General features: G+C 39.1%; 1 long non-coding RNA gene across 4 annotated transcripts in view; it reads left to right on the forward strand.

Moving 5' to 3' along the window:
• LOC109310573 overlaps positions 1–5818 on the forward strand; it is a 72710-nt gene extending 66892 nt beyond the window's left edge. For all 4 annotated transcript variants that reach the window (XR_002101252.1, XR_002101254.1, XR_002101251.1 and 1 more), the window contains one exon: positions 5748–5818. This is a non-coding gene — a long non-coding RNA (uncharacterized LOC109310573). The remainder of the gene's footprint in view (positions 1–5747) is intronic.
• The last annotated feature ends 12606 nt before the right edge of the window (positions 5819–18424 follow it).

Consider the following 18424-nt stretch of genomic DNA (forward strand, 5'->3'; position numbering starts at 1 on the left):
GTTTAAGAAGACCTGTTTTTTAGTGGCTTCCCTCAGGAATGCTGCAGGTTATATGAACTCACAGAGCAAGCTATGGAGTTCCTTTTGGCTTCTGCAGGCTAATATAAAGAGTTTTTCGAAAGTGGGCAGTTAAGCAAGGGAAGCCATTGGTTTATCATGTGCATCTATGTTATACTTACCAGCAACTTAAAGTTGTGTACACCACGATTTCTCTCTGTTGATTTTGAATGCATTTGCCAATTAGGAATTCATCAGTGCACAGAGGCCCCACTAAGACAGATACCTTACAGGAAAGATAGAAATGACTCGTTTTCATATTCTGGCCTTTCATTCTGCCCCACACTCTTTCCTACTATTCAGAAGGAATCTCTGGAAAGGCTCCATGTCCTTCAGTCTGAATGATTAATCATGATGGTGCATATCCTCAGCTGATGAAAGGGACAGCTCCATTGAAGTAAATGGACTTACACTGATTTATCCCTAGTCCTTTCTCTTTTGTTTAGAAGCTTTTGTCCCCCACTCTACTCTGCAGACATGTTTAAGCTTCTCCTGTTATCATAAGGTCATTTCAGCATGTGTTTCCACCTCGTTCAGAGCATTCCCTCCCATAGAAAATGAAGGAACCAAGTTAATGGTGGATTTGAGGCTGCATTGTTCTAACTGTCTAGAGCATCTCAGTTCGAGCACCGTGAGCTCCTCAGTCAGTCTCAACAATACCTACCATTTCTTTTTGATTAGGCTCAAAGCCACTGTAGTTTTGAGTGGTGGTTTTTTGTTTTTTTTCCCTTTTTTAATTTCTTTTCTTTCAGAGATGAGGCATTTTTCTAAGTAGAATTTTGAAGTTATAATGATGGTTCCTTCTTCAAAGAAAGGGAAATCTCTCTCAGAAGTTATTTTGGTTACTTGTTCTTAAGATGCTCTATAATGATCTCTTAATTTGGAATAAGAAAATCTTTTTGTTGGCCAGGTTCTTTTTTCTATCACTTAGGCCTGAAGAAGGGAGCAAAGGGCATAGACAGTTGAACTACTAAAACATTTAAACATTTGAAATTCCTTTATGGCTGATCTTCAGTAACTCTTTCCTTTGCCTGCTCTATTCCACTTGAAGTGGAAACTAAACGGTTGTATTTTTAGATCTATTGTATTTTGTTCAGATTTGAAGTCACAACATACCAATGTAGCAGCAGACATGTGAAACAGTTTTATTGGTTCAGTTGTTGTGTGTTCCCAAGCAGTAAGTCTCTTTTGCCTTTCACAGTAACTTTGCATTATGTGTCTGTGCAGAGTTAAAGACTTTAGAAGCCTTTAGTTACATTTGCCAGGTAATACAAATTTTCGGCTTCGAGGTTCTTTATCCTGTTGACTGTTAAGGGGGTCTTTGACCCTTGCTTTCACTGCCTAGGAAATTGCATCAATATATTCTACCAGGACGTTTCTTTTGGTCCTTAATTTTATCTCGTTTCTCTCCCTGCCCAAAGGATGTTACTCAGAACACATTTTCACTGATGAGAACCATGTCATGAACAAAATGTTTTCTTATCCCTGTGACTTGACTGATGCATTGTACCACCCGTCCTTTCATGGGCACTTTTGGACATATTATAGTGCTTTGTCATAGAAAGTTGCTCCTCAGTGGGTGCATCTACAGAAGATGTTTAATTGCGCAGTAGCCTAATAACACGATGCAGTAGCATGCTGGACAAAACCCATGCTAATACATTACTGTGCAGTTGTATTAGGCTATGGCACAATTAGCATCTGTAAACCCCCCTGCTCTGGTGTTACTGCATGTTGATTTAGTACTTGGTTATCCAAGGACTAAACTTAATGCATAGTAACTATAGCACATTAGTGAATGTGTAGGTGCGCCCAGTATATTAGCTTGCCTGGGTCTCAGCTAGAGATTTTCTGTAGAAAAGGAGTAGAGTAATGGAAAGAATAAAAACCCCAGATAGGTTGTTGCCTGTCTAACTGGCATGAAGTGCAGCACTTACTCATTATTCTGCATTTGTGCAGCGAATCACAGTAAAATAATTAACAGGTAATAAATTCCTTTTTGTTAATTAATTTATTACTAATTATCATTTACTCTGTTCTGTAATGCTAATCTAAAAAAGACTTGAAGTATATTAAATATTCCTTGTGTTAAGAAAAAAAACCTCCAAAAATATTTTATTCAAACATTTTAATAAATGATGTGCATTTATGTTAACTGTGTTTACTTTTACTGCATGTCCTTTCATCCATCACTTTGGGGTGAGATATACAACAGAAATTAGGTGCTTCAATGCTGAGCATTGTGGTGCTTAACTTTTAGGCACTTTTCTACTTAATGGACCCTGCATTCTTGAGTTAGCAATCTAATCTCATTATAAAATGCATGGGGAGAGTTAGATACTGAAGAAGGGATCAACAAAAGTTAGCTTGCTAGACAGTAGGACATGTTGAGCAGAGATGAAATCACTTAAATTATCACTCTCGTAGAGAATCAGGAATCTTTGATTTAAGATTCATAGCTGTGGACCCTCCCCTGCATTTAAATACTTAAACCATCCCTCTCTCACAAACATATCAGGGAAGAGATTTAGTAGTTCAGAACACTTACCTTGGATGTGCAATTCCTTCCTCTACATAAGGGGACTTTTACCTCCCAGGAGAATGCCCTAACTATCTAATGCATGGGCCCAGTTGGCTTGGGAAGATCTACGTATGTTGAGAACTAGACAATAGCCTAATAACTCAATGTGCCACCATGATTAAAAGGCAGCCGAGGAAGTGGAATGGGGACAGATGAGGATCTAAATTTAGACACAGGTGCCTAAAGTGGCAGTTAAACTCAGGACCTTCTGAGCCCTTGCAGTCTTTAATTAAAAGTTGGTTGAGAATTTTTTCCAGGAAATGATTTGTATTGGAAAATATGGATTAATCAAACCTGTTCTTGGAAGGAACATACCAGTTTTTTGAAGAAATGTTTGTCTGTCAGCTCCAGATAGACTTCCTGATCAAAATGAGAGAGAAGAATGGAGACATAACCTTTAGCATGAATAGGTAACTGTGGTCAGAGCACTACCTGGGATAAGGGAAAGGCTGCTCTCTGTCTTCATCATCCTATGGGAAAATCCTGTCCCTAAAAGCCATTTGTTATTCTAGTCTCTCTCTCTCTCTTTCTCTCTAATATTTGCCAAAGCATTTTTTTTAAGTCTTGATTTAATCCCTATGCAGAATTGGAAAATTTTAAATCTCTGGAACTGTTACAGGAGGGGAAAAATGCATAACAAACATGTAGCATGACATGGCCAGTCCCTTGAAAAGTGTACCATTTGAAGGTCTTGATCCTCCCATTGCCAGACCCTTGCCTTCAGCGGGGCCCTTTCTAGATGCATAGATCTACTGAAGCCTGTCAGGTTTGGTTTAATAAGGACCACAAGTTAGGGTGACAAAAAGAGAAGGAGGGGTGAGGTGAGTGCATTGGTTTCTTATAGTTATTGGCTAACAACTGCCCAGATCCCTAATACCTTATAGCAAATGAAAGTCATTGCCTCTCATGGTCTTTGGATCACAGTGAAAATAGCCATTACTGTATTGAAAGTAGCAATAACTGTATTGAATTAGACCAGTGGGCCATCTAGTCTGCTGTTTAATCATAGAGAGAGGGAAGGAGAAGATGATTCAAACAAAGGTACAAGAAAACCTCCAATAAGCAGTAACAGGATAATCTGTCCCTTAGGGAAGTTTTGTCCTAAGCCTCAATTGTTAGAGACAGGACACATGACCAGCATGCTCAGCTTGATGGTTCCAAATCAAGTAAAAGCACTAGGGAGGATTTCGTTCCCCTCTGCTTTGAAATACATAAAGATCAGCTTTGTTTAATCAATAGTCTAGGATTTGACGTATGGATGAAAACTTACAAGCAGTGGAATAGTATTTCTCCCTAAGTACTTCTCATCAGAAACTTGTTTGACCTATGGGCCACCTTCATTTTTTAAGCATAGATGTCTCTATTATAAAACTCCTAAAGATTGCACAGTGCCAACATTTAATGTATTTTTTTAATAAAGATGCATCTTGTAAGAAAGGAGATAAACCTTTCTCCTTGTACACAAACACATACATGATTTATCAAATATATTGTATTACTCTATCTTTACAGTAAAACATGCTATGGATGTGAATTACTCTATCTGTGCAGGATTAGAAACTCTGATACTCTATCTTGTATTCAAGAAGAGGATTACTATACAGATAAAATAAAGATAATTTACTTTTGGTGAAGCATTGCAGTTTTAAGGACAGCAAAAACAGCCTACCTTAGAGGAAAAGGAAAAGACACTGGCAGCAAACAACACTGTGCAAATAACCATTGTTACAGTAACTCAAAGGTAACATCACAAAATATCATTATGTGTTTATTGGACAATCATTTTTTCAATTGTCTGAAATGATCACTTGATTTAAAAAAAAAATCTAGTGTAAATGCTGAATACCTGGAAGTTCACAAGTTTTATCACATGTTTGATTGGCAGCATTAAATGCTAACATCTCATTTAAATAAAGAACATCTGTACATTATTATTTAGGGATTTTTTATCTGTTGATTTAGAAATTTGGGCTTTTATGAGTTTTTGCATGCATATTCGTACATTACCTGCATACATGAACTGTCAATAACAAGGAAATAGACCAAAAATATACTGTCTGGTGGTTTTGTGATTAAGGAGACAAAAGCACTGTGTATGGAGAGGGATGTAGTGTGCAATGCATTTCATTTTAGGTGTGGCAGTAGCAGCTTGATTTCGTAACAGTGGAAGTAACATGACAGTTCAAAAGCACAGCAAGAAGATTATGATTTTTATACATACCAATGTAAATTCTTAAAATAACAATGTAATTTTTACACTCCTCACTGCATCTCAGGATAATCCAATTTAGAACAAATTATTCTGAACAGGTATGGTAAAAATAGAAGATATATCATTAGAGAGTGTGGTGTAATGCATTAATTTTTATGAGTGAGTTATGAAGATGTACAACTCAGTTAGGGCTTAGGATAAACATAATATTCCTTAATTAATCCATTATGCTATGGTACATATGTGCCCTTTTTATTACCCTAAAGATGAAAAATGTTAAAAAAAAAAAGGAAATTGCTGCTTTTTATACTAAAAAGGCTTTTTTCTAAAATCATAAAAAAGTATAATGGAACGCACCAAATAGTATTAATGAATTAAGCATGGAAATTCAGTAAAGAGTTTAAAATGAAGAGCCATCATCATCTGGCAGCCAGATGCTTTAGTCCAAGTGTTTTAATGTGTGGAAGAACAGTAGAAAGCCCCCATACCACTTAAGCCCCAGCCAGGTACTGATGGGGGAAACGCTGACAAGGTAGCATGCTGAGGTCTTAATGACTTCCCTGACTGGGTACATCAGGATGGAGATGTCTTTCTGTGGCCGGGAGACTAGGCTTATAGATGCTCTACGTGGCTGTGCCCCTGTGTACACTGAGCTGGTAGGGAGGGCTTGCTCTGGAGTTTTGCTTGGAGAGCAAGGCTGGCAAGGGATCAGGGCTGTGATCTACCTTGACAAGAATCCACTGGCTCCAGAACTCTGTGCAGCTTGCTCTGCCTTGGCTCAGGGTGTGGGTAGATACCACATTTCAAAATGTTTTGCACAGTATCTTTATAAAAGCTAGATTCTCAGGCTTCGTGCATGGATTCCACCCTGGTAATATTAATATTTTGCATTTACAGTGCAGGATCTGCAAGAGATTTCATCATTCTTTCATTCATGAACAAAGCCTGCCAACACTCCTGTTAACTAGGTAAGTACTATCAGCTCGGTTTTTACAAATGTCTGTGGCAAAAGTATTGTCCTTAGAGGCAGTGCTCTCAAACTTACTATACTGCTTTGAGTGGCCTGTCTCTTAAACTAGAAGCAGTTTAACCATGGTAAATTAGCATGGGGTAGACTAATCAATCAGCAGTACTACTTAGATTACCTCAAGTGCTGCACTAATGTGGCTATACTGCTTCCGGTTATGGGGGCAAGCAGCTCAGAGCAGGACATTAGGCTGAGGGTATTCTTGACAAGCACAATACACTTAGTGGATGTGGCCCAAGAATAAGACCAATTAAGTGACTTTCTTAGGTTTTGTGGGAAGTTTTGGGGCAGAGCTGGGAACTGAACCCAGACTGCCTGTGACTTAGGAAAGAACCCCTACATAGTACCCATTTGACTCTGGAACTGGAAAACCCATTCTTCAAATATAAATCTCTTAAATGATATTCACAAGGCATGTTTGGATGCTGAAATATTTTCATTGGAAATCCCAAACCCATTGAAGTATGTTGGAATCTCCCAGGATTAGACCCATTGCTGCATGTAAGCGTACGTTATATGCCCAAGGGCAGATGGATCTTTAAGGTCTCTGATTGGAAATTAGGCTGTGAACGCATATGAAGATGTATTTTTATAACTTAAGGGCATCTGTCACTACATTTCTTAGGTTTGATAGCTACTAATAGGATCTAGTGTTTGCTGTAGTACATTAAAATAAGAATAGACTTAAGAAAATATAAAACCAAATGTCATTAGTGAAAAGAGAATCAAATTAGCTACTTTTATTTTGTATTAAAAGGCATTAAATGCAATATAAATCTGCACAGTACAAAGGAATATACTTTTCTGCTGCCTCAGCATTAGGAGAATAGCATTCCTTTTCTCCATATGTCTCTGTCACCAGGTTGTTATTTCTTTTGTTTAGTCATATAATAGAATGTGTTGAGGCATATTATCCTCAACTTGTGTAGCAGTCTACAAACACTGATTGCAGTTTGAGCTTGTTATGGAAAAGTATTGCCCTGTGGATTGAGAAAATGACCAACAGTGGACTATAATCTATGAAGCTGAGAGTAAAATTACCAACTAGAGGTCATTTTTCAAACCAAGGGGCAATAGTTTTCTCCTATAAACCGAATATTACAGTCAGTATATGTTTTATTAAACCATTTAAGAAACTTGGGAGCAGTTTCATTTAAACTTCTTGCTTGATGTGACTCAGAGAACAGGCCCAGGGCAGCTTGCAAAAGAGGCATGGCATAGCCTGTATAATAAATATACCGTATACTCAATAATTATGAAGGGTCAGTGCATTAATGGCTAAGGGCTGTATCCTGCTATCATTTTGCATCCCTACCACCCACCAAAGTCAATGGGATTTTTTTGTATAGAAATCAATGTTGGGCAGTGTTTCTTGCTGTAATACTATGATATCCCAAGACCAAACTGTCTATGAAAAAGTCCTGGGTTATTGTTGCTGTCATAGGTTAAAAGCTTAAAGAATAAAACTGCTTCCCCACCTCTCTCCTATCCTTTTTTATTGTTTTCTTTTTCTTCTGAAGTGTGCACAGAATTGTACTCTGTATAGCTACTCACAGAGGGATTGTTGCCCAGTGTCTTAGTCAATAAGAGGATCTCCATTCTTGAAATCCTATTTATCTTGCAATTCCATATATAGAAAGCCAGATTGAAGCCTTCATCCTCCCTCTTTCAGCCCACTTTGCATACTTGTAGAGGCCAGCCACCCTGTGACTTGAGTGCACTGTCATTATCTGTGGATCTCTATCTGTTTTATGAATTGGCATTGTGGACCATGGTGTTATATGTGAGTGATTTCCAGCTTCAACAGATTGGCAGAGTGAGGTCCTAAGGGTACTATCTGGCTTTTCTAAGTGTTCTCATTTTGTGTTCTAAGTGTTCTCTAAAAAGTGTCTTGAAAAGCGGTAGCCTCCACAAAAGGGGCGAGACAAGGAACAAAGTTGGGGCCATGCTTCATTTCTCCCTATTAATAAATCTTGGTTAGGTAAAAGGAAGCACACAAGGTAGTCGCTTCCATGTCAGTATACATGTTGCTCCCTCAGAGCCCTAACTGGAATTATAGCTTTTCTATTGCCCCTTTCAGCTACCTTTACTTCAAACCATGATCCTCTATATAGAATTTTAGATTTACTTCTTTGGGCATAGCCCAGTGTTTCATTGGGTTAAGCAGGTCACATGGCCAAACAGATATTGCTGCACTATTGAATTAATTTTGAAAAACATAAGCATAACATATGTGCAAAAGAATGCTGATTTTGTGAGTCCAGTAAACACATTTATGGATACAAATTGCATAATTCAAATGATAACAATTAGTTATTTGTATCTGGTTTTATCAGATGTATATATACAATCACTGCTCTAGTATGTACACTTAAAAATGTATGTTTTAAAACCAAACCTTATATCTATATATGTGTGTATATATATTATACTGACATGCAGTCATAATTTTCTCACTAGCATAATTTTTAAGGTCTACATAAAACTTTGCCACCTGAATAAGGGTGATGGATTAGAATAATAAAAATCAGAGCAGCAAAAGACCTATTATGTATCTAGTCCATCTTCTTGACATTGCAGGATTGTTCCCTGCAGGATATTTGCTAATGCTTTGTCCAGTCTAGGTTTAAATGTCCCAAGCAGTAAGGTTCCCACTACTTAACTTCCATAATCTTGGATATAATTTCAGGGATATTTTTTCATGAAATCTTTTCTTAAATCCCCTATTTGCCTCATTGTAACCTCCAGAACCACCTGGAAAAATTCTTCTTTCTCTTTAGTATTTGCACCTTTTAAAATATTTATAGAGGTTTATTATAAATCCCTTTGTCATTGACCATGATTTTTCTCTCTTTCAAGCTAATTTATGTTGTGACATTGTGCATAGTTGCTTTTTTGAAGTCATCTTAAACATCAAAGGATTAGGCCAAGTAAGAGTGACACCAAGACTTTGAGGTTGTATCTTTTCATATGCCTATTTATTATTTCTTTCTCCCTATAGAGGTGTCATCTAGGGACTTCAGTCTTATTGTGCTGGGCACTGTAAAAATATATGCATAAGTGCATTCACAGCAATGCTTAAATATAGGCAGCTAATATGGAAATAGAGGATCATTCATTTCTAGAACACATTTTTATTATGCAATTTACATTTTGATTGACAGCTATTAGTATGATAGGATGGCAGAACTGAAACTTAAACTTTGATGCCAGATAACATCAAATATAATGTATGTTAAATAAACAGAGACATGTGAGTGGGATAATATTTAGTGCATAGCTACATGGCAATGTGGTAAAGAGAGTAAGGGTAAAAATTATGCTGAGAAATGCTATTTTACAATTTTGTATTACTAAGAAATACCAACACAGAACCAAATGCCTCCGATTTATCTCTTCTTCAAGCAGTGCAGTTGTCTGTGAAGTCTGCTCCTTTCTCATTTATGTCTTTCCTGGAACCAGGCTGAAGTGAGTGGAGAAGAGGATCAGGTCCCTTTGAAGCATATTGTGTAACAGTCGTAGGGTATATTTTACTATTATTTATTTGTGTTACAGTTGTGCCTAGTAGTTCCAGCCAGGATGTCTATGACCACAGTATACCCAGTGACAGAGATCTAGGCCCAGGGAGTTTATTGCCTATTTAGACAGAGGTGGAGAGAAAAGAGTGTCTCAGGTAGAAAAGGATCTCTGGATTGGTCAGTGGCAGAACCACCTCTTATGATATACACTTCTAGCTTGTTATATCCTGGACCTCTTTAATTCCTGTAAATTCCTGTATCATCTCCTCCTATTCCAGTTTACCTGGGGGGAATGCTCATCCCATTGGGCCCACAGTCTCAAGTTACTAATATCTCTGTGCCAGTGCTGTCAACTGTGACCTCTGCTTTCATTTGTAGAATCAGAGGTGTGCTGCACTTGCACACTACTTCCTTGATGTCATCTCTCTAGTTCTTGGATATTGTCTCTTAGAAAACAAAGCTGTCTTTGCATGAGAGAGAATTGAGGCAGTGCCTCCCTGCTTTGTCCCCCAACATTTATGATTATTATTTGGGGCAAAAAATACAAGCACTAATTTTAAATAAGTAACCATTAATTTGTCATTGCTAAAGAGGATATTTATTTCAATAATGTTTCATTGCTAAAGAGGCTAGCTGACGTGAAGCATGTTCATTTTTTCATATATTGCTAATGAAGGTCTAATGCATGAAATCAAGACCTACTTGTTTCTCTCACTTGATTTACTCATTTCAATAACTTATAATGAGATGCAGGTTAAAAACAGTAAGTCAAAAGGTTCATGATTGGCGTCAGATTTTGGATGCTTCTGTTTTTGGATCTTCAACTTCACACATCTAGGATTGTAGACTGTACCGAACTTGAGCCAACTCTGTCTCTAATTTGGGAACAGACTTGCATCTTGAGAAAACAGGTGTAAACAGTGAAAGCTGAATTAATAGGAATGTGAGTTCCTTTTGCCATGTGCACAAGAAGATAGGGATGTAGTTTTGGCCTAAGGCAAAAAAAGAAAAAAAAACGTCTTCAGATATGAATGCATACTAGCCTATGCTCTTTTCTGCAAACATTGATACATCTGAGCCTTAGAGGCTCGGATTTTTTCAGTGAGCAAGTTTCAAAGTCACCCTGTATTCAGGGCTTTTATATCCACATGCGGAAAAAATGGGACCAACTCTAGTATATGCAAAAAATGTTAGTGGCCAGAAAATATTAAATATTATCAAACATTTTGAATCTGACAACAGATATTATTTGAAGAGTGGCAGAAGCAACAAAAAGGATGGTACATCATCATTATTCACTCTTTCAGTTAAATCATTCATAAGGAAAAGCATCTTAAGTTTCCCTTCCCCTGTTCCCTCATTGTCTTTCTACATTTAGAACCTCAGAAACACTGGGTGAGGATGCTCTCCACTTGTACTCTTTGACTAACTACAGACAGTCAAAAAGCCTGAGGCTGAATGGATTCAGTCTTTGCAGGTCAGTCTAAGATGCACAGATTAAACTGAAACAGAAGTGAACAGAGATTTACCTTTGATTCAGAAAATGCAGCCACATGCTTGCAGTGGCTTAGGCCAGAAGCCAGGGGGCACTAGGGCACAGCTCTCTGCCTGTGTGTTCACTTCCTCTTCCTGCTGCCCCCAAGGTCTCTGGGATTTGCAGTCCTAAATTACAGCAGCAGGACTCTGCAGAGTTGCTCCTTACTTCTGCTTCCAGATGCCTCTGGGATTTGTAGTCCACAGCTGCAGCTAGTAGTAAGTTTGAGCGGGGGATGAAGTGTTTAACCCCCCACCCTGGCCCCAGATCCCAGCTGGGGTTTGTCTGGGGGGGGAGGTCCCCCTGCAGACTGGGCTGCATCCCCATCCAGGCTTGCCCCCTCTCAGTACCTTGTCAGCCAGCTCTTATTGCTCCAGCTCGGGAGCACAGGGGCAGGGCCAGCCCTGCTCTCTGGAGCAGACAGCACAGCCGAGTCCAGGGCTGGGCAGCATGCCAGGATACTGGGGGACCATGACTTAACTTGAACCAAGAAGGGGTCTGGGACAGAAGTTTCATAAACTGGTTTGACCCAAATCAGTTAAGTCTGATACTATATTCAACCACATTTATCCTAAACTAGTTTCAGACATTTTGAAACTGGTTTGTGTTCACTGAGTTTCTGTTCTGTTACAGGTTTAAACCAGTTTCTGATGACTTAAACCAGTTTATGTGTAACTGTTGTCCCTAGCCTATAGGCACCAAGCCTGGAAATGAGGTGGCAAGGCCATATTGAAGGCATTCCCTACCACTGCTTTCAAACATGCCAAAAACCAGAGGGGGGCCTCACTACTTTGTTCCTCTTTTGGTGTGTGCAGAGTAAGTATAGGTGGGGCATCCCATACCTACCTAGTGTCCTCACAACCTCTGAGGAAGTGGTGTAGACCTACCCATTGGAGCTTTGAGGAAGCCATTTTGTGTTGCTTTAAAATGGATTTGGAACTGAATTTTCCATTTATTTAAAATAATCCAAAAAAAATTGAGAAAACTCCATCTAATATATATCTCCAGCTCTCCAGTCTAATCATTCAGTGTACCTTTCATAACTGCTATGGCTGCTGTCTCATCATTCTTTGAAAGCAGGCTGAATATTTAATTGTGCTCTATCAAGGTGTTTGGCACCCTTGAACCATTACAAGAAATACCAGTCTAAAATATCTGAGTTATGCAGAATGACATAAATAGCCACGTTAGTCTGAAGTCTAGCAGAAGGCAGGGTAGGTGCAAGGATTTGTACCTTATAGACAGACTGACTGACTGACTATATATATAACATAAGCTTGCACCTTTGGACAGTGCTCTTTGGTAAGTGTAGTGACCTTATGCAAGAATCAGTTTTCTGAATGGTATTTCTTGTCAGTCAATGTTGTAGATTATTGTATATCTCTCATGCAATCTATGTAGATAAATTGTGTCTCTCTCATGCAAAGAGAGCTTTGTTTTCTAAGGGACTATTATATTTTGCAAGTAAGTTGGCATCCAGTTACTATTCTATCTTTATCCTTATAATTGACCTTTGATGCACATAGTCCCTGTTATCTGCATCCATAATTTAATATAATATCTCATAAAGTGACAGGAACAGCTAGATTCAACTCCACTATATGGGACCAGGTTTTGATGAATTATAGAAGCCATGATTATAGGTAGTTGGACTTAAGGATATGTAATACTTTTGGTCAGCATCAGGGTGATAAAGCCAATTTGTCTGGAGGAAAACAAAGAAAAATCTTTGAATATATTTATTTTAATAAAGGAAATCCTTTGCTAGGCTCTAGAAGAGGCTTTATGTATGTCTCCTTCACAGCTAGATAGACAATAGCTATGTGTGGGTTATGATGATCGTAACCAACATGTTGAAGACAGCTTTTAGGTGACCATGTAAAGTTCTTGAAACAAAGTTTCCATTAAGCTGCTCAGGTGTATTCCATTTTTTACTCAACTAGTTTGCTGTATGCAATTCATAATACTGAACCCCAGGATTCAGGAGGAATTGGGTGTGTTCATGCAAAGTCCCCTTCAAATTCAGTTTCATGCCAGTGAATCCAGGACTTCAGTCTGAGTTTTGGCTTTTTTTAAATGCTTTCTTGTGTCTCCTATAAGTTTAAAGCCTGTCCTCTATTGCATGCTTAGTGATGCTATTAATATTCAGTGGGAGCTACATGCATGCATTAGAGGCCAAATGGAAAATATGTATATAATGTTAATGTATCTATGTATTGTAAGCAGCTGGGAATAGTAATAGAATAATGCATTAATACACACAGTATATTTGTTATCCAGTCAAGACAAAGGAGTGGATGTTTCTATTTGTTAGTTGTTTTTGTTTTTTGTTTTTTTTGTTTTGGGTGTTTCTACCTTTGACTGATACAAATATTTTGGAATCTAAACATATCTCCACAGTACCCTACTGTCTTTGTTCTGGATTTCTTTCATCTTAACTTATCAACACAGTATATGAGCCATTTTCCCCTACAGGATGATCATCATCTTAGTGTGTATTTGCTCATTAATGTCAGGTTAAGATCTAAAGAAATGTGAAAGTAGGAAAGTTGTTTGTACTAATTTTTATACCAATAATAATGGAAATATCAAATCTACAGGACTGTAGCTTTGAAAGGCAGGAAAATTATGTATGCATTTTTTTTGCTTTTCATAAGGACTGTATTTTCAATCTTGGCTTTACTTGAACAATTTGAATCTAAACAAATTTGACTCTAACGCCCAGTGCAGACATTACACTTTTACCAGTAAAAGCGATCGAAATCCAGTCTATACCTGTAATAGAACAGAAGTTTGGCACACAAAACCTGGTTTAAAAATGGCTAAGATTTGCGCCTCCTGCCTGCCAAAGAGTGAATATATATGTTGTTCGCAACCGATCTAAACTATGCCACTTACAAAAAAGTACATAACTTAGATTGATTCTACCCCAGACTTTCTGAGTGTCTGTATCTATCCTGTAACTGAAAGCTTTAAGCAAGTCTCTGTCTCTCTCTGTCTCTCACCTGCTCTTTCCCTCTTCCTCTTGCTCTCTTTTACAGAAAAAAAAAATCTTTTTCTTTTCAGCATTATGTAAAACCTCAGAAAAATATCCCAGTGAAATATTCTGTTAGATCAAATCTTTATATTCTTGAAGGTCTACTGTGTTTTATCACATAGTTTTTTTCTTTTCTTCTGTTATATGGGCTCATATTTGTTTACTGAATTATGAACTGTAATATCTCTTAGTTTTATATATTCCGTGTTTATAATGAAAGATTTTGAAAAAAACCCTAGGAATTCAAGGTAAGAGACATAAGAAAAAGTGAGCATAAATAAATGGGGCTGTTTGAAATTTTTATGTCAATCTGTTTTTTGAAGCTTTCTCTGGAAAACATTGTTTTCTAGAACATTTTGGCTCACATCATAGCCTGATGTTTTAATTTTTGTGCTTGATATAAGATGAAATGAAATTCTGAAATTTCAGAATTTTCTGTTGGATGTTTTTTGACTAGCTATAGCTATGAAATGTAATGATACTTAACAAAGGTGGAGGGAAAATTTTCTTCATTAGTAGATTTTCTTCCATTTCATTCTCTTGTGAATCATCATTCTGCCCCCGCATGTTACTTTATAATATTTAGGAGCTGTCAGTTTTTAGTCATCTTTTGAATCATGGGTTTCTTTATTCTTTTTTTCCCCCAAACATTACAGCACAGTAATGTCTTGATTCTATTTTTCATGTTTCAGCATATGACAAACAAACACAGAACCTAATACTTTTGTTATTGGTTATGTTTATTGTAGTAAGTTGGCATCGTAGGGCATTTTCTTTCCAACATCTTGGAGCTTTTAGCAAGTCTCTTCTCTTATTCTACAACTGACACAACTTGGCTTCTGTTTACTTGGGAGTCAAACATTCCTTTAACACTGATGCGTGCTCTCCTAGCCCCCCCATTAGCCTGCTTTCAGTGACTTAAGAGTCTAGCATGAGACGAATATCAAGGCTAAGTACAGACATTCAAAAAACCTGAGCCTGAATTGATTCAATCTTTGCAGGTGAGTCTAACCTGCAATAGACTGAACCAATTTGCAAGTGAATAGATATTCACTTTTGATTCCTGAAATGCAGACACATGCCTGCATTGGCGCAGGCTAGAAGCCGGGGGCCACTAGAGCGAACCCTCCCTTCCCTTCAGCAGCAGCTTCAAGGCTGGAGGGAAGCTGACCTGGGGGAGGCATGGACAGGCCCTGGCAGGCCCCCGAGTATGACTGGGGAGGGTTTAAACTGGCCTGCAGGGACCCCAGCTGGGGTGTGTTTGGAGGGGGTAGGGGGAAGCAGCCCTTGCCAGGTTTGTCTCAGGTTTGGAGCACGGCCAAACACCAGCCAGGGCAGTACCTCAGGCAAAGGGAGGGTAGGGAGAAGGATTAACCCCTCCCCATTTCCCCTCTCTCCCACCAGCTTTCCCCCCGACTAGCTATTCACATAGTGGGAGGTGTGGCAAGAAGCACCCCGAGCAGCAGCCTCAGGCGCTGCCCAGGCCGACTCTGACCACACCCCGCACAGTGCGAGTCGCCAGCGGTGGGAAAAGCCAGTCAGACCCTGGCTGGGATCCCCGTGCTGGTGGGAGAGAGGGGAGATGGGGGTTTAATTCACCTCCCTGCCCCCCTTTCGCCTGAGGTGCTGCCCGATCTGATTCTGGCCATGACGCCTGCTGTGTGAGCAGCCAGTGAGGCAGGCCCTGTCTAGGGTGCACATGCCCATGGGAGAAAGGGGAGATAGGGTAGTTTAATCCCCTTCCCTGTACCCCCCTCTGCCTGAGGCATTGCCTACGCCAGCTCCGGCCATGCCCCCTGCCGTGTGAGCAACCAGAGGTTGGAAAAGCTGGGTAGACTCTGGCTGCGGTCCTGTGTGGGTGGGAGAAGAGACGCGCAGGGGGTTTAATCGTCCTCCCTCCCCCTGAGCCTGATGGTCCATGTGCCCTGCCCCCTGCCCCTGTCAGGCAGACCAGGCTGTGCCAGCCAGGTTTCCCACCCCCATCCCCTTGTCAGCCAGCCCTCGCTGCTCTGGGTAGAAGAGGGGTGGGGTGGAGAGCACAGCCCAGTACAGTCCACGGCTGCAAAATATGCTGGGGGACTCTGATTTTACTTAAACCAGGAAGAGGTCTGGGACAGAAGTGCCATAAGCTGGTTTGACCGAAATCAGTTAAATCTGATACTACATTCAACCAGGTTTATCTTAACCAGTTTCAGCCATTTTGAAACTGGTTTATGTGCACTGAACTTCTGTTCTGTCACAGGTTTAAACCAGTTTCTCATCACTTAAGCCAGTTTTTGTGTATTTTCTGTCCCTAGCCCCAGTTCTGTTTGGGAAAACTGTAAAACACACCATCATATGAAAGCTTGTATTTATGTCAGCTTTAGCAGTGGGCTGTCCCTTCATTTGTGAATATCACACAGCAGAATTGTACCAGAAAGGTGTATGAAAAAAGAATATTCAGGCAGGATTCTTATTAGTTGTAGTAGTAGTACTGGTAGCAGCAGCAGGAGCAATAGTAGTATATTTTATCATTTTAAAATGCAGCAATTAGGATATGGATGAACTTTGTTAAATTTGACAGGCCTGTATACTAAAGCCTTCCAGTTATTCAGAGAACAGACATATTCAATATAAACTTTGCCATCTATCCCAGTCCACCGTTTCTAGGAGCCAATACTCACGTTTTGAGCTTACTGCTATTACTGTCAACTTAGATGCCAGTCAAGGCAATAGAGATCTGTGTGTGTGTGTTATGACAGTTTTTACACTTGGAACTGCACAGGAATTAACAAATTCATTACATAAATATTGAAGAGATATCACCTCTCTGGAAATAACACTCTCATTTCCCCCTCTTTGATAACAATTATTACATTTTTAAAAGGCTCTTAACAATTTAATTTATTGCTAAAATCACCTTAGTTGAAAAATGTCTCTTAAATATTTTTCTGTGAGTTGCAGTACCCTCCTTAGGATAGCAAGTCCTCTTTGTTCAAATGAAAAGAAATTGGCATAGCACGTGGCTTCAAAGTTGTGATGAATAAAGCATACCTGAAGGCATTAAGGTGCCTTCAGTTTTCTACCTTCTTTCCCTAAATCCAGATTATCGACATGTTTAAATCAGCGGAGTGCTACAGATCTTGATGCATCCGTAACATTGTACAGAAGTTCAGAATCTGACCCTCCAGCTCCTCTCCTGGATAACTAAAGATATACGAACACTTCTGGTATGGCTAAGGCATGATTGTTGGTAGCCTTTCTGAGAACAGCTTCATTTGAGTGAAGGGGTTGCGGCCCAGGTTAAGTAGGATGTGGCACAGAACTGGAGGAGAGGAGGTCCAAGTTGGAGAGGCAGGTGAAATCAAAAAGGGGTTTTAAGTATTAGGGTAACTAGGCTCTCTTGGGAGCTATCAGAACAAAGTTCAGAGGGAAAGAACAATCAAGTTTGGAGGAGATAGAACTGAAAAGGTAAAGGATAAAGAAGGGAATATGAAATGAAAAAACAACTCCTTCCTTGAGAAGAAAGATTGTTTAGAAAACTTTTGAAAGACAGAAAATGCCTCTTTTTCAAAAACCTAAAGAATGAGAATATCCCAATTCGTTAGACCTTTAATGAAAAACTATTAGCAAGTGTTGACAGGCCCTAGGTATAAGTGTGTTAACTGTTGGAGAACAGGTTACTTCTGAAGGTACAGACCAGTGAGTCAGTGGATAAGAGAGAAGTTGAGGCAAAGGGAGTACAGGGAACTGTGGCAACTGCACACAATACAATCTAATGGTTTTAGAGAACAAATGGACAATCTCAGGCATCTTTAATTGCCCTCTTTTTAAAAAAAAATATACATTACAAATTTGAGCTGTGGTGCTTAAAAAAAGGGAACCCAACTGAGTTATTAGTTATCTAACTGGTATCAAGTGGCTAAATGTCTGGTCTCCTCCCATGTATAAAAATGATTTTGTTAGTATGTAGGTCACATTACAGTACTGTCTAGTTATTGGACATTGGCTTAGATAACTGTTTGTGGAGTATTAAATAGTTTTGCTGCCTCAGCACACTTTCTAACTGGTATTTTTCACACAGTTGTGCTACTGAAAAGGAGCAACACCGCAGCAAAAATCAATTTATCTTTCCCTCTGCTATTTGTGTATTGTGAGTTCTTGTAGTGTTTTACAATTTGATTAATTGATATTCATTGTACTGGATATCATTTGTAATACTCCCGTCTAACTCTTGGTACTTTAAAAACTTTTATCAGAATAGGACATTATATAGGAGACCTCCCCAAAACAAACAGCCACAATATGGCACAGAAGGGAAAATTAGAGTTAAAAATCTTCAGGCCCATCTGCAAATGTAAGATTAATCAAGCTGGAGCAGTATATTTGTCTCAAGTGCTTCCTTTTGTCATATCCGTGCCAGCTATTTTAGTGGGATGTATCATGAGCAGAGTGAAAAGTTGGGCAAAGCTTCAGTTA

The sequence above is a fragment of the Crocodylus porosus genome, unplaced genomic scaffold (genome assembly GCF_001723895.1).
Source record: "Crocodylus porosus isolate Cpor-Errol unplaced genomic scaffold, CroPor_comp1, whole genome shotgun sequence".
NCBI lineage: Eukaryota > Metazoa > Chordata > Crocodylia > Crocodylidae > Crocodylus > Crocodylus porosus.